Source organism: Taudactylus pleione, unplaced genomic scaffold, assembly GCF_031769625.1.
Source record: "Taudactylus pleione unplaced genomic scaffold, aTauple2 ptg000644l, whole genome shotgun sequence".
Taxonomy (NCBI): Eukaryota; Metazoa; Chordata; class Amphibia; order Anura; family Myobatrachidae; genus Taudactylus; species Taudactylus pleione.
The window spans coordinates 1,003,134-1,019,817 of NW_028285046.1; the positions used below are offsets into that span (position 1 = coordinate 1,003,134).

The following is a 16,684-nucleotide window of genomic DNA, read 5'->3' on the forward strand; positions in this document are numbered from 1 at the left end:
CAATTGGAACATTAATAGAACAAAACTGGGTAATAACAGACAGATATATAGGTAGGAAGGCCCTGCTCGCAAGGTTACAATCTATAGGGAAATAGGCATTGATACACAAGGATAGGTGCTATATATTGCCTTTGGTCCAGCCAGAATGCAGAGTTTCTTGGTAGGCTGCATGATCCAGTCGAACAGGAATGTCGGCCAAATGTCAGGAGGATGTGAAAGAAAGACAATGTGTGATGTTATGTGTGGACTGTGAAAGTGGATGTACAGTAATTAGACATGGAAGCTATGAAGGTTATGTAGGTGGTTCTAGAATCTGGTAAGCTTGCCTGAAGAGGTGAGTTTTCAGGGAACGCTTGAAGGATCAGAGACTAGAGGAGCAGTGGACAATTAACATTTGGCAAGGAAGATAAGTCTTGCAGCTGCATTCATAATGGATTGTAATGGCGACAGCCTGTTTTTGGGAAGACCAATAGTCAATGCAGGAAATAATGAGTGCATGGTTTAGAGTTTTTGCAGTATCTTGTGTGAGATATGGTTGAATTTTGGATATGTTTTTTCGATGTATGTAACATGATTTTGAGACAGATTGAATGTGGGGAACAAAGGACAGCTCAGAGTCAAGGATGACACCTAGGCAGCGAGCTTGTAGGGCAGGGTGGATTGTCGAGTTATCAACAGTGATAGAGAGATCAGGTTGGTAACTGTTATTGGCTGGTTGAAATATAATTAGTTCTGTTTTAGAAATATTAAGTTTCAGGTGGCGAGATGACATCCAAGATGAAATGGCAGAAATACATTCAGTGACACGGACCAATACAGATGGTGATAAATCTGGGGAGGATAGGTAGATTTGAGTATCATCCGCATACAGATGGTACTGAAATCCAAAAGAGCGGATTCATTTGCCAAGAGAGGTAGTATACATTGAGAATAGCAAAGGACCTAAGAGCCTTGCGGTACTCCAACTGATAGAGGTAACGAAGAGGAGGCAGAGTCAGAAAAATGAACAGTAGAAGAGGCTGTGTGCAGCCTCCATATGGGCCCCTTTCTCCCCAGCAGTGCATGCACAGGTCTCCGGTATCACAGCACCTGCACTATTTCTCAGAGACTTCTCTATTGTGCATGCACAAATCTCATGGAAAATGTCTGCCTCGCCATTTTTAGAGGTGATTTTTGTCTGCAGTGCTGACATGGGACTCCGGAGGAGTATGTATAATATAATATGGGTGCAGGGTGTGCAGTGAGGAACCCCTGGACCCAGGGGCCCATGTGCACTGCACACCCTGCACTCTTTATAGATACGCCAATGTCGAAAGGGCTGCAGGTGAACTAGAAATGTATCGCATGTATAATACATCATATTTTTTTTTTTTACATTTCAAAATGTATAAATGAAAAATGTAAAATTTGATCATGTTTCGCCAATGGTTGTGAAATTAGCATTATTATTGTTTTGTGTTTGCTTTGTGGCTACATTTATGTCAAAGTGTACAAGGTTTTGGGAGCAATACAAAAGTATTTACAGAAAGGAACAAAGGCCTATGGGATCAGTTGAGCTGAAAATAAAAAGTATGGTGGTCGCTCACATCAGCTTAATGATTTTGCACAGGTGCTTGTAAAGGGCGGGGTTTACACTGAACCACAGAAAAAGGATATTCCCTCCAGCACACTGCAGCAATATCAACAAAAATGCTTCAATCCTACATGATAATAGAAATTCAGAGGTATTAGTTGCATACATTTGCAAATATATGATTAAGCGCCGGGCCAACATCAAGGCTCCTCTATACCGCCGGTATAGAGGAGCCTTGACGTTGGCCTGGCGCTTAATCATATATTTGCAAATGTATGCAACTAATACCTCTGAATTTCTATTATCATGCAGGATTCAAGTATTTTTGTTGATATTGCTGCGGTGTGCTGGAGGGAATATCCCTTTTTTTCCATGAGTTGAGCTGAGCCAATAGAATATTATGATAGTGACAAGACAAGGGATTAACTTTACCCCACAACATATGCAACACATTTCTCACTAAAGATCTCATCTTTAGCACATACAGATTTTGTGGGGTGTTTTCACTGAAAATTATATTTTTTTCACAATGCTCATTTGCATTATAAAGGAGTATATATGTGTGCAGATTAATACTTTGGCCCTTGGTACAACATACGCTCTGCTGATGATGACAATTGTCTTCCGATTCCTCCCACTAGTAATATTACTACTATTATTAGTGTCGTTGCCGGATCCTGTTCACATTATTTATTTCATATTTGAAACTGGTTTGCAGCACAAAATCAGATTCAGAATTGTTTTGTTTTTAAAGGGAAAGACAGATGTTATTATTTCATTGAACTTAGGGCCTGATTCAGAGCCGCTCGTAAGCGGCCGCTCGTTCGCTCCGAGCGATGTTTGCACATCTGCGCATGCGTATGGGTCGTAGTGCACATGCGCCAACCAGTCAGTGCGGTCGGAAATCGTGTGCTCGCAAAATAGCGAGTGCCTGCTAATTTGAGTGACAGAATGAGGCGTTTGTGGGTGGGAACAGGGGAAGGTGTTTGAAAATGGGGAGTGGAGATCCGAACGCAGGCGTGCCAAACGGTCAAAATGGGCGTTTAGTGGGTGTGCATAATTAACAAAGCAGCGTCATTGACCACGTCACTTGGTTGTCTCTTAGCCTGAACTGCTCGCATGATTGCGGTAGAAAAATGCTACCACAAGAATAGCGAGCAGTTCATACGCCTTTCGATGTACTCGATTAATCTAATAAATAGCGGAGATGACGTATGATGCGAGCGGCCAGGGGGCGTCTTTACAAAATAGCGAGCGCATATTTCGTTTGCTCGCTCAGACATAGAGGCGTCAACAGACCGCAAAGAGCAAGCGCTCTATTTAAATATCCGGCCCCTTTTTCTGAACGAGCGAGCGCAAATAGCGTCCGGCTCTGAATCAGGCCCTGTATTAGTACTTTTATATTGCTTCTGGATTTAGTTGTATTTTACATGGTAAATGCCACTTAGTATTTACTGTATTACTAACACTGTCCAGACACAGATAGACTGTCTGTGCTTATTGATGATTTATTAAATACTATGCCATGGGCGAATTATGTGCCATAACCAGTGGTGTATCCATAATGGGTGCAGGCCCTCGCACTGCACACCTTTCACCCATGATATTATCTGTATGGCAGAACCCCCTGTAAGTGCTCCCGGTGGCGCCATCTTTCAATATGTATTTTTAAAAAATGGTGCTGGTACAGAACACAGCAAAGACTGGCACTAGCAGACTGGCACTGTGCAGCTCTCTGCTACCCATGTTCCATCTTTCCGAATAATAATGGAGTTGTGGTGACATATGTGTGGTCTAGAAGCACTGTGCCATACTACCCTCCCCACTTACCAATAGTGCTTGCTGGGGAGGCTGGCCACAATAGAGAAGGGCTATAACCAGCTTATCAGGCTGGCCCAGTGTGAGGAGAATATAGAGTTGAAGGTAAGCCTTGAGGACACCCTGCTACAGTAGCCAAGTCACTAGATTCTGGTATATACAGTAGTAAATGCTCCCTACAGCCCCACTAGTCCATAGAGCTATAGCAGACAGTGTACACCCAGGACCCCACTACTAGTATGCTATCCAGCCTGACCAGGACTAACCAGCACCACCAGACATCTCAGAGCCCCAACATTTTTCTGGCACAATACTTATCTGATTAAATTAATTTCACACCAGCAGTTCACAAATAGTGTCTTCAGGAATATACTCATTGTCATTAGTCATTAGTTACACATGCCAGACTATTTGCAATGTACATGCTACCATTGGGTGAAATAATCAGATGTCACGGCCTTGTCTGACAATGCTATACAGATGATTCTTAACTGTACCAATTCTTTACTTTGGTTACTGAGAAGCCAATACAACCCTAACTGGCTGGAGAAAGAAGGGGTCTAAAGGTAGCGCTAGTATCACAGGGCACAGGATGCTGCCTAAGAGGGAAAAGAATAGGGGCTCACCTTCCCTAAATAGCTATACAGAAAAACCAGAAGTCCTCTGGCGCTTCCTGTGGTATCCGCAAATAGTAAACAATAAAACAATGTAATATTGCTATATAGTGATGAATTTAATATGTATCACAGTAAATATACAATGAATGGATATTGATAAAAACAGCTGATACTGGTATATTCATATAATAATAAGAAATACAAACTCACAAAATAAAACAAAGAACATGAAACATACAGTGCAGCGGGTCTGTGAGATCTGCTAATAAATGAAAAAGGACAGATACGCTTTTGAGCGTTTTACTCTGTCTCCTTATGGCTGGATATAGACATAGATAAGTCCAAAATGTGTAATAATTGGATGTCCTCTTCACAGGATGTAGTCCAATAAAAGTCAATGATCTGGGTGATCATGTAGAAATTCTCACCTTTTTCAGAGTAGATCCAAAAAGGGGGTGGTATTGGGAGTCCAATCAGTAGGAGTAGTTTGCTTTTCATTGTATATTTACTGTGATACATATTAAATTCATCACTATATAGCAATATTACATTGCATTGTGTTATTGTTTACTATTTACGGATACCACAGGAAGCGCCAGAGGACTTCTGTTTTTCCTGTACAACCCTAACTGTCTGTCTTGCGGAGCTACAGGAGTGGATGAGTGCTAGCTCGCTATGATACAATCCTGATAAAACATGAGTTGTTATTAAAGTGCCTCACCATCAAAGAACAAGACTGCAGCTTTTCCAAACAATCTGACTAACACTTGGGGTTCAGAGTTACAATACCCTGAACATATGTGGAATCTTGGTGTTGTCCTGGATTATGGCATGACACTTAAACAGCCATTTTTCAAATTGTCATTCTTTCATATGAGGAACATAGCCAGAATCATGCACTTCATTTCATCAGAAAATCTTCCTAAAACATGCATTTGTATCAGGGGCCGCAGAGACATTGTGTGCCTGGGGACATGGCCAAATACAGGGGCATGGCCACACATGCTTGTTCACAGTAAAATTATAACTAATATGCTTCCCCCAGACAAGCCTGTGCCTGAGTAATTAGTACTCACCCACCTCCCTCTCCAAACCCTTATGTGTATCCTCAAGCTTGAACTGCTGCAATGCCTTCTACCTGGGTCCCACAGCAAAACACTAGTGACTAGGGTCCAAGGTACTTGTAGCAGCTTCTGATTCCTTATTTTCCAGCTTGCTTACCTCAATCTGCAGATGAAGGACTATTAGTGGCACCTAGAACCTCCCATCCTTCATCTGGGGTCAAGTTTTTAGCTTTGCATTCACAACGTTCTCTATAATTCTTCTCCTTACCCTTCCTCTTCCTTTTTCTCCTTCTTCTTCTTCTCCTTCCCCTTCTTCGCTTCCTCCTCTTCCTCTTCTTCTTCTTTATCTTCTCCCTATACATGCTCTGTCCAAGAAGACAAAGGCCATCACCAAGCACACAAACACCGAGGGATGTGGTATAAAATGTTGACATTCAGAATGTCGACACCAGAAGATTGACATGGATGGGAGGTTAATATGTCAATAGTCGACATTGACATAATGTCTACATTGTGAATGCATCCATGACTCTCTGTAACTCTATTTCTTGGTCTTCGTTCAGCATGTTGATATTGGTAATGTCGATACTCAGTGGTGTGGTGATGCAGCTGTTCCGGGCTCTAAGTCTGACCCTAACCCTAAATCTTACTCTATATATAGTATATTTATGTCACATGCATATATCAAACACACACCCAACATACTTGCGCATATGTATCTTCTCCCGGAGGGTCACTGATAGGGGTGGGGCCTGGCCAAGCACTTAGCGTTATGAGGCCCCACCCACTCATGGCGTAATAGCGCAATTTCTATGTGGAGGGTGTGGGTCAAAGTGTCGCAAATCTCATATTTCAGTATTTTTGTTTGTGGTACTGTCAGCTCCTTCCATATTGACCTGCAAAAGAACACCCAGCCACAGCTATCCGCACAAACTCCAAAACTTTACACCCAAAAGCCAAACCCAAAGGGTATGAAAATCTGTGGACATAGGCGTGCACCACCGGAAAAACATTTCTAGCTCTGCTTTTGGGGGTGTCTAAAACCAGTCAGGGTGCGAGTCTAGCATTACATTAAAGTCATCAATCTACACCCCCACCACCCCGTATTTAGGAAGTACAAAATAACGTTAAAAATGTTGAGGTTTAAGTATGTATAAATAATCTACTGTACAGTTTAAATATGTAAAAATTATTCAATACATTTTTAGGAGAGTGATATGGTTATAAAAACATACATGTTTTAAAATATATTAAACAGATTATATATATATATATATATATATTATACTACATATATTTTATGTTAAAATATGTATGTATTTTATAATCATACCACCCTCCTAAAAATGTAGTGAATTATTTTTACTTATACCCCTTTTACACCAGGGCAAAAACCTGGGTTTTCGCTGGGTCTACCCGGGTCGCAGCTCTGTGTAAAAGGGACCCTGAAAAATCACCCAGGTCAAGTGACCCTGCAATCCAACCCAGGTAGCTACCAGGGTTGGACCCAGGATGGACCTGGGTAATGGTGCAGTGTAAACGGCGCAATCCGGGTTATCCGACCTGGGTCATGCCTAAAATGAGCTAATTGGTGGCTGTGGAGAAGTCACCTCCCACTTTTTATGACCTCACAAGTCTAGCAGGGCAGACTCAGGTTCAGTGTGAATGGGGCTGACCTGAGAATAACCCAGATCGATGGTGCTGTGTAAACGGTGTCTGACCTGGGTTGGAACCATGTTTGAAAACCCAGGTCGGACCTGGAATTTGGTGGAAAAGAGGTATTACATATTCTTCCTGCCTGGCATCCTCCCCCTCTCCCCCTGCAGGCTGCAGCAGTATAGAAGTCACTCACAATGAGAGCCTGACACAGAGCACACTACTGGTGCCAGCTGCTGCCAGAACGAATGCCTGACACTTGCTAAGTACGTGCCAGTGCGCCACTGATGTGTAATACTCCTCATGGCTTGGCACGGGAAAGAGAGCTGGCTGACAGGTGCGCAGCGTGACGTCATTGCATCACATAAAGCGCACACCTAGGTTAAAGAAAACACTGGGAAGCAGAGCAACAGTGCCCATGATTAGCCCGGTCAGTAATCAGTCCTGACTGGGTGCCATTGGGGGGACAGTAATTTTTGGCGATCACTGCAGGCATGTGTGGGAGGGTGCTGGACATTAGAGTGTACCTGTGCACACCAGGCAGCCCCGTGCGCACGCCTATGCCTGTAGACTTCCTACATGGAAGGGTTTTTGGCAGAGAGCTTGGATAAAGTGGTGCAGCTTCTGCATGGTGTTCTTGGTTCTGGCCAATGTCAAGGAATGATGGGTGTAAGGGACAGGAAAGGAGTCAGCACACACTGACCAAGTACACTCACTGGATTATCTTCTTACTGGACACTGCTATGCTGCAAGTCAAATAGAAGCATCTCACATTGGGGGGGAGCAAATGGCATCATCACGCTCCCCGTAACTGGGGGTTACCTTTTTTTAAATGTACATTCTATCATTTAATTGTACACCAAACTGAAAAGTTATTATCATCAATGCTTTTGCTACATTTACTACACTAAGCTGAGCTGCAAGTATAAAATATTTTTGGCCTAAATTAAAAATGTCATTTTTTATTCAATAAGATGTACCATTTTACAAACTGATAGCCAGAAACAAAAATCACAACATAAAACCATACAAATGTTTTCTTAAAAGTAAAACCACAGCAGTAAGGTAGTAAATAAAACACTGACGCCCAACGTGGGGCTCGAACCCACGACCCTGAGATTAAGAGTCTCATGCTCTACCGACTGAGCTAGCCAGGCTCATGGAGAGTTTTCATTTAGAAATTTTAGCAAAGTAAATATTTTGATGATCATGTGTATGTGTATATAACTTTGTCATCTAAACACCACAGGTTACAAAATTGTGCCCATTCCCCGCAGTTACTTATATGTGTAATCTTTAAACTCCTGTTTTGGCTCATTATTAAACAAAGTCAGAAAGGGAACATTGGTATTAACTTGTAAGGAACACTGCCACCGTGTGGTCATTATGGGAATTGTGTTATTCTTTATTCTGAGCAGTATAGGTTTGCATGTATTGTTTGAGGTTGTAAGATCCTTTCCATTATAGGTCATTTCCTTTTTTGCTTTTTGCTTAATACACAGCTACATTTATTGATAAAACAAAGCTTTGTATTACTGCAGTGGTTCCCAAACTTTTTCGAATCACGGCTCCCTAGAGTGTCAGCATTTTTCCAAATTGTGCTTACCTGTCACCCTATGGTCAATTATGTGGTGTGGGACAGGACTGCACTTCTTTTTGTCCACATATTTTTTGATAGGCAGCCATTAGCACTAGTTTTGCCTATCACACTGAATAAAAATCATTTTATTTGGTACTGGACCACCAACCCGAAGCACCCCTGATAGAGCCCTGAGGCACCCCAGAGTGCCACGGCACCCAGTTTGGGAACCACTGTATTAAGGTGGGTACACACCTAGCAGGTATATCTGCAGATTGAGTGATTTGCAGATATATCTATAGAGGATGGTTGCTCATATACACCGAATGACCATCATCTTCCAGGCAGCCGCAGGTCCCACTAGCCAGGGGATGGGTTGGGTCCGCCCCCCTCCCCACTGCTGCTGCATGTGTATGGGAGATCAGCTGATCACCAGTACACACAGCACGATGGACAGATATGTCTGCAGTTATATCTGTCCATCGGCTGTGTAGTACAGCCGACGCAATATAACTGTGAACGACGTAATTCATAGACGTATCGCTAGTAGACACTGACCGACGGGCGCCAGATATATTGGCCAATCAATTGATCGGTCAATATATCTGTTAGTGTGTACCCAGCTTTACTGTATTATGGTATATCATATAAACCCTGTTTACCCTTGTAATCTGGCTAGGCCAACATGGCAATTAACCTCATGTATCAAAGTCCTAGGGGGTGATTGAATTAGATGGGAGGTTCTGTAGTAGATTTGTGTGTCATGTTTATAACCACAGTTATAGGAATGATACAATGGGATGTTTAATCTAATTAAATCACCTCTTTATTGTCATTTAACAGGCAATTCAATGTGCTGGAAAAACTACTGTAATGCCAGCAGCCTGCATCCACCAACATTACACGTTTCCCATAGGTTGCAAGCTTGCAAGTAAATGTTGATAATAAGCATAATATGAAACTATGCATAAACAAAATGCTGTAGTGCTTTCACACCATGGATATTTTGCTCATTTTATTTTACATCATGAAATCAAAACAGTTTATTCAGTATTCTAAACAATGATCACCCAAAAGGTGAATTAAGGTAAAAATATAGGAAATAGAAGCACGTTTCTACTTTTTCCTACATATATGTCTACAGACGGTTATAAATAGAGCCCAAAATAAAAAAAATTAAATAATAGAAATAATAGTAATAATAATAATAATAATAAAAATAATCATACAAAAACTTTAAACTTTTTGTAATTAAACATAAAAAGAAAACATTACATCAAAGATATGGACATTAACAACTGAACACCAATTGGGAATAATAATACATTTTTAGAATGGATTACATGTTCAGTGTAAGAAAAAGTGTGTTATACAACTTTCTTAAAAGCTCTATTTGTTATAATGTCACAATGCAGGGGTGGCCAACCAGTCAGAGGCAAAAAGCCCAAAAATATCTGTAGTCAAGTTAAAGAGACGATATCATGTGCACGCCAAAGGCGCGTGTGCAGAAATGGGGCGTGGCCTAGCTGTCACAAGGCCATGCCCCATTTTTGTGTGCACACCTTTGGTATGACATTTGCAGGAGCATGACCTTGTGTCACCCCCTCGTAGTAGTGCCCCTTATGCAATGCCCCTTGTAGTAGTGCTCATTATGCTGTGCTTCCTGGAGTAGTGCCCCTTATGCAGTGCTCCTTGTAGTAGTGCCCATTATGCAATGCCTCCTGAACTAGTGCCCCTTATGCAATGCCCCTTGTAGTAGTGCTCATTATGCAGTGCTTCCTGGAGTAGTGCCCCTTATGCAATGCCCCTTGTAGTAGTGCCCTTTATGCAATGCCCCCTGAAATAGTGCCCATTATGCAGTGCTTACTGTAGTTGTGCTCCTTATGCAATGCCCCCTGTAGTAGTACCCATTATGCAGTGCTTCCTGGAGAGGTGCCCCTTATGCAATGCCCCTTGTAGTAGTGCCGGTTATGTACTGCCCCTTGTAGTAGTGCCCTTTATGCAATGCCCCTTGTAGTAGTGCTCATTATGCAGTGCTTCCTGGAGTATTGCCCCTTAAGTAGTGCCCATTATGCAGTGCTTACTGTCAGGGGTGTATCTAGGGATCCAAGCGCCCCTGGCAATGTAATGTACTGGCGCCCCCCTACCCCCCTTATGCAGTGCCCCCAGTAGTAATCCCCCAGTAGTAATCCCCCTATTCTGCATTGCCCCCAGTAGTATCCCCCCTATACAGTGCCCCAGTAGTAATCCCCCCTATGCTGCATTGCCCCCAGTAGTAGTCCCCCCTATACAGTGCCAACAGTAGTAGACCCCAGTAGTAGTCCCCTATACAGTGCCCCCAGTAATAGTACCCAGCAGTAGTCCCCCCTATACAGTGCCCCCAGTAATAGTACCCAGTAGTCATGGGCGTAACTACCATAGGTGCAAGGGGTGCAGCTGCTATGGGGCCCATGGCTTAGGGGGGCCCCATCTTTCTTGTCAGAGTTACATGTGTTATATACATTTTTCACCATTGGCTGGTACATAGGGGCCCTTACAAACTTTTGCTATGGGGCCTTTAAATACCTAGTTACGCCCCTGCCAGTAGTAGTCCCCCCTATACAGTGCCCCCAGTAATAGTACCCAGTAGTAGTCCCCCCTATACAGTGCCCCCAGTTGTAGTCCCCCCTATACATTGCCCCCAGTAGTAGCCCCCCTAAACAGTGCCCCCAGTAGTAGTCCCCTATACAGTGCCCCCAGTTGTAGACCCCTATACAGTGCCCCCAGTAGTAGCCACCCCTATACAGTGCTCCCAGTAGTGGCCACCCCTATACAGTGCTCCCAGTAGTGGCCACCTCACATAAATTGCCCCCAGTAGTGGCCACCCCCCATAAATTGCTCCCAGTAGCGGCCACCCCAATACAGTAGCGGGCACCCCCCATAAAGTGCCCCAGTAGCGGACACCCCCTATTTTAGTGCCCCCCCACCTCCCCCCTGTAGTGCCAGGCTTACACACACACACACACACACAAAGAACAAAAAAAAATCAACTTACATGTCCCCGCTCCTGACGCGACCGCCGCTGTCCGACTACAAGCCCGCTCTTCTCCTGCATGGGAGAGACGTCATGACGTATGACGTCTCTCCCGTCACATGCTGCGGGGGGAGCCGGAACACGGAGCTCATGAGTGAGCTCCAGCCGGCTCCCTCCGCGGACGACGCAGCAGCTAATGAGAGTCTGTCTGACTCTCATTAGCTGGCTGCTATTACAAACACACAGCTGCCACTGGCGACTGTCTGTTTGTAAACTGTGTAGGGTAGACCGCTATCACTGCGGTCTGCCCTACACTTGTGGGGCCGAGGGACTTGTCTACCCCTTGGCTACTGGTGGCACTGCCGGGTGGCGCCCCTCCTTTGGTCGGCGCCCCTGGTGAGTGCCATCCTGGCCAATGGGTAGATACGCCCCTGCTTACTGTAGTTGTGCCCCTTATGCAATGTCCCCTGTAGTAGTGCACATTATGCAGTGCCTCCTGTAGTTGTACCCCTTATGCAGTGACCCCTGTAGTTGTGCCCCATATGCAGTGCTCCCTGAAGTTGTACTCCTTGTGCAGAACCCCCTGTAGTTGTGCCCCTTATGCAGTGCTTAGTGTGGTAGTGCCCCTTATGCAGTGCCCCCAGTACGACCATTCTGGGCATCGCAGGCTCCACGTCATCAGGGCTCCGCTCCCACTGTCGCTGATGGATCTAACTGGATCCAGCAGGTGCGCAGGCTCCTCACATCGTGGGTCACATCATGACATCGCCCACACACTGCATCACTGGGAACGCTGGGCTCTGCAGCGATCAAAGGCTTCTTTATCCTCTGATCACTTCAGAAGCCAGCATTCACAGTTGCAGTGGCGTAGCAATGGCCCCCGAGCCGCATCACAACAAAGAAAGAACCACGGGTTGGCCACCCCTCTTCTAATGTATGTGCATAATACTTTCCTGATTTACACAGCATGGATGTTCTGAAGAGAATCATAATTACTTCTATACTTTAATTTTGAGACAAGGGCTTGCAGTCCATATGATAGGGCCAAGGAAGTTTAACTGCAAAAGGTTAATCAGTTGCCAACCTGACACACTGTCTATCACCAAGATGTTCCAAATCACTAAGGCAAACGGTAGGGTACTTTATTGCACAATATACAGTCAATGAAAACAGAACCAATAGGTGGGGACCAAGGACCTCATTCAGAGTTGCTCGCAAAATGCGAGCGCTCGCTCTGAATGAGGGCGGCCGCTTCTTCTATAAAAGCCGGCCTCCTGGCCGGTCTCTAAGCTGTGGGTGACCACCCTCAGCTTTAGCGAGTGACCAGGTGATGGTCACGATGGTCGAGACCATCGGGGCTTGCGACGAGACCCTTGGGGTCGGGTCTCATCTCCTGCAAGCCTCAGGTAGCTTCCTGCTCTAACACAGCAGGAAGCTCCCTACTGACATCACTGCTGATGTCAGTAGGGCCGCCTACAAACAGCAGGCGTTCCTTAAGGAATGCCTCTGTTTGTCCAGCCACCCCCCCTCCCGCCTACAAAATGGGGCGAGCTGTCAAAATTGTCAACCGCCCGTTTGTAGCGAGCCCTGGAGCGAGAGAATATCCCACCATCGACCCGCTTGCGAGCACATAGGCACTTGCGAGCGGGTCTGAATGAGGTCCCAAGTCCAATGTTTATCTGCTTTTGTTAGACTGCTTTGTATGTCTCTCCATACTACTGCATCGCTCTACCACTCTTCCCCTGCCCCCCTTCTTCCCAAACCCACTTACCCAGTATCTCTGCCCCTTTACTGTTCTTTTTCCTTTCTCTGTAATTTCCCACTGCTTGTTACACTTCTATGAAGTACTCATCCTGCCCACTGTAACCTATGTAGTGTGCCCTAGATGGCTGCCTCACACTGTACTTTTAAGGGGAGCATTAACAACCCGTGGAACTATTTATACAGTGGATGTCTTGTTAGACCTGTTTAATTTATCCTTGTATGTAATGTAATAATGTATTGCTAATCGGACCTTGTAATCGATGTAGTGTGCCCAACATGGCTGCCTCATCTGGTACTCTATTGTGTAGAATGAACATTGCTTGGGTCTGACATATTTACAAGGATCTCACCTAGTATTGTTATCTCCCCCATTATGTGACATCTCTTACATGCGTTGCCTATTCTGCCCAGTGTAATCTTATGTAAAATGGCTGCTTCACGTGGATCCTCCATGGGTAGGATGAACAATACTTGGAACTGATGACCCAAAATGGCTGTTGCAACTTTGTATTATATTCTTGGTTTCTGTATTTAATGCAAATCTTAACCTCTGTATTATTTTAATGGTTCCTGTTTATTATGAAAATCTAAACGTCTGTATTATGTTCATATTATCTGTAAAGCACCTTGAGTCTTATTGGAGAAAAGCACTATATAAAAAAAAGGAATCGGTATGAAATACCTTCCCGGCAGCCCGACAGATGAACAGATCCTGGCAGCGGCAGGCCGACAGCGCTGGAAATCCCGATCGTCCTCAGGTAAGTAATAACTAACCTAACCTAACCCCCCTAACCCTCCTTAGGGGTGCCTAACCCTAACCTCCCCCACAAGTGCCTAACCCTAATCCCCCCTGTAATTGCCTAACCCTAACCCCCCCCTTCCCCACAGCCTAAACCTAAGTCCCCTGGGGGGTGCCTAACCCTAACCCTCCCTCCCCCTAGCCTAACCCTAACCCTCCCGGGGGGGTGTCTAACTCTAAGTCCCCCCCGGGTACGCTAAACCTAACCCTCCCCCCCCACGGCTGTCCGCTCGCGGCGCCCGGCATCCCTTGGATCGGGATGCTGAGCCCCTGTCTCCCGGCGTCGGGAAAATGACAGGCGTCTAGATATAGACACCTGTCATTTAACCCACGCCGGGATAAAGCAGTCGGGAGGCCAGCTGTCGGGATCACGTCAGCCGGTTTCCCGATTGCATCCCTAAAAAAAATATTATTATTATTATTATTATTATTATTATTATTTACAAAGGAACAAGATCAACTGCTTCCATGGTGAGAATCCATGGCATGATCCACGAATAGTTCAACAGAATCCATAACCTCTAGTCATAAGTATCAAGATATATGACACTCATTACTGATATTTATTTCTGGTCCAATCCAACAGAAATGTGGCTTCAGCAGGGTAGTCCTTTAATAGCCAAACCTATGTGGATTGGTACCTGCATATTGAAAAGGCTGTCACTTATCCAGTCTCAAAAACCCAAGTTACAGCACAGATGGTAAGAGACTGGGGGTCTGATTCAGAGCCGCTCGTAAGCGGCCGCTCGTTCATTCCGAGCGATGTTCGCACATCTGCGCATGCATATGGGTTGTAATACGCATGCGCGAACCAGTCAGTGCGATCAGAAATCGTGTGCTCGCAAAATAGAGAATGCCTGCTAATTTGAGTGACAGGATGAGGCGTTTGTGGGTGGTAACAGGGGAAGGTTCTTCGAAAACGGGGAGTGGAGATCCGAACGCAGGCGTGCCAAACGGTCAAAACGGGCGTTTTAAGGGTGTGCATAATTAACAAAGAAGCGTCATTGACCACGTCATTTGGTTGTCTTTTAGCCTGAACTGCTCGCATGATTGCGGTAGGAAAATGCTACCACAAGAATAGAGAGCAGTACATACGCCGTTCGATGTACTCGATTAATCTAATAAATAGGGGAGATGACGTATGATGCGAGCAGCCAGGGGGCGTTTTTTTCAAAATATCGAGCGCATGTTTTGTTCGCTCGTTCAGACATAAAGGCGTCAACAGACCGCAAAGAGCGAGCGCTTAATTTAAATATCCGGCCCCTTTTTCAGAACGACCATCCGCAAATAGCGTACGGCTCTGAATCAGACTCTCTGCTCTGTTGGCTCCAGCACAAGTGCTCCTTGGTACCTACAGGAGACTGGTTGTCTTAACCTGCCCATAACTCTCTAGGGAATAGGTTGGAAAAGCTAGCATCATCAAAGAGACACATTTAGTGGCACTAAAGTACAGCAGAATATACTTCAAACTTTGTAAAGTGCAACATGCCCCATATTTACAACAGAGCTGGGTGAGAGGGGATGTCAAGCAGGCTTAGGCCCTGATTCAGAGGAGCTCGCCATTTGCGAGCGCTTGCTCTGAATCAGGGCGGGTCTTTTTTTTTTCACTGGCCTCCAGGCCGCTCGCTAAGCTGTGGGTGACCACCCACAGCTTTAGCGGGCGGCCTGGCGATGGTCGCGATTATCCTGACCATCTGGCTTGTGACGAGACACTTGTGGTAGGGTCTCGTCCACCGCAAGCCCCAGTGAACCTCCTTCTCTAATAGAGCAGGAAGTTCACTACTGACATCACGAGTGATGTCAGTAAGGCCGCCCACAAACGGCAGGCGTTCCTAAGGGAAGGCCTCCGTTTGTGCAGCCACCCCCCCGGCCTGCCTACAAAACGGGGTGAGCTGTCGATCAACATCAACAGCCGCCCCGTTTGCTGGTAGCCCCGAGCGAGTGAAGTTCTCACTCGCTCTGGGGCTCGCGCATGCGCAGTGTGCATGCCACGCGTGCGGACTGCCCAGCCATCGACACGTTTGCGAGCGCTATGTGCTCGCGAGTGGGTCTGAATCAGGCCCTTAATCTTTATTTGAAAACTGTCAAGCACTGTGCTATTACCACAATCCTTACCCATCTTAACTGCGGCCTGTGATCACTTGTCCTGCCTCCAGGCACGCAATTACCGGGACGGCAGCACTGGTCAGCAGCAGAGTAGCTGGCAGGGAATCCCCGGTGCCCGCTGCTCCTTCTCCTAGCATTCAGAAGCAAGGTGCAGGCAGCCGCAGCTCCCGTGGGGGCGCGTGTGACGACCTGAGAAAAATTTCAAGTTACAAACACTCCCATAGGTGATGTCACAGGAGATGCCAAATTCAAGCCTCTCCCTATATAAGGAAGTCCCTGGGTGCACTCCTCTGCCAGCTAAGTCCAAATCTTCTTGCGGGGTCCTTGGTGAATACTGCCGGCACGTTAGACTCCGTGCCTCAGTACTGAGTCTCGCCAATCCCGAAATATGGGCTAGCATCCACTATCCATCCATGAGTTTGTGATACATCCTAACAGTTGTGAACCCAGCACTTTAAATCAATGCCCTGACCGCTGCCCTGTAAAGAGTAACTGAAGCATCTATACCAAACACCCAGAAGCAGGTTGTTCCAAGTGCTGATAAATAAACAACAACCTGGTGGTGACAGCCAGTACTCCTCTACAACTAGCGGCACACTTAGTTGATGAGTGCCTGGGTTTTGAGGGCCACCAGTAGGAGTGGTCAGTAACAGTAGGTTACTGAGTGTAAGATAACACCAAGACCAAGTATAAAA

General features: G+C 45.5%; 1 non-coding gene across 1 annotated transcript; it reads right to left on the reverse strand.

Moving 5' to 3' along the window:
* Positions 1-7,812: 7,812 nt before the first annotated feature.
* On the reverse strand, positions 7,813-7,885 carry TRNAK-CUU (transfer RNA lysine (anticodon CUU)). The gene has a single exon. It is a non-coding gene; the product is annotated as a tRNA-Lys (tRNA).
* Between the last annotated feature and the right edge of the window lie 8,799 nt (positions 7,886-16,684).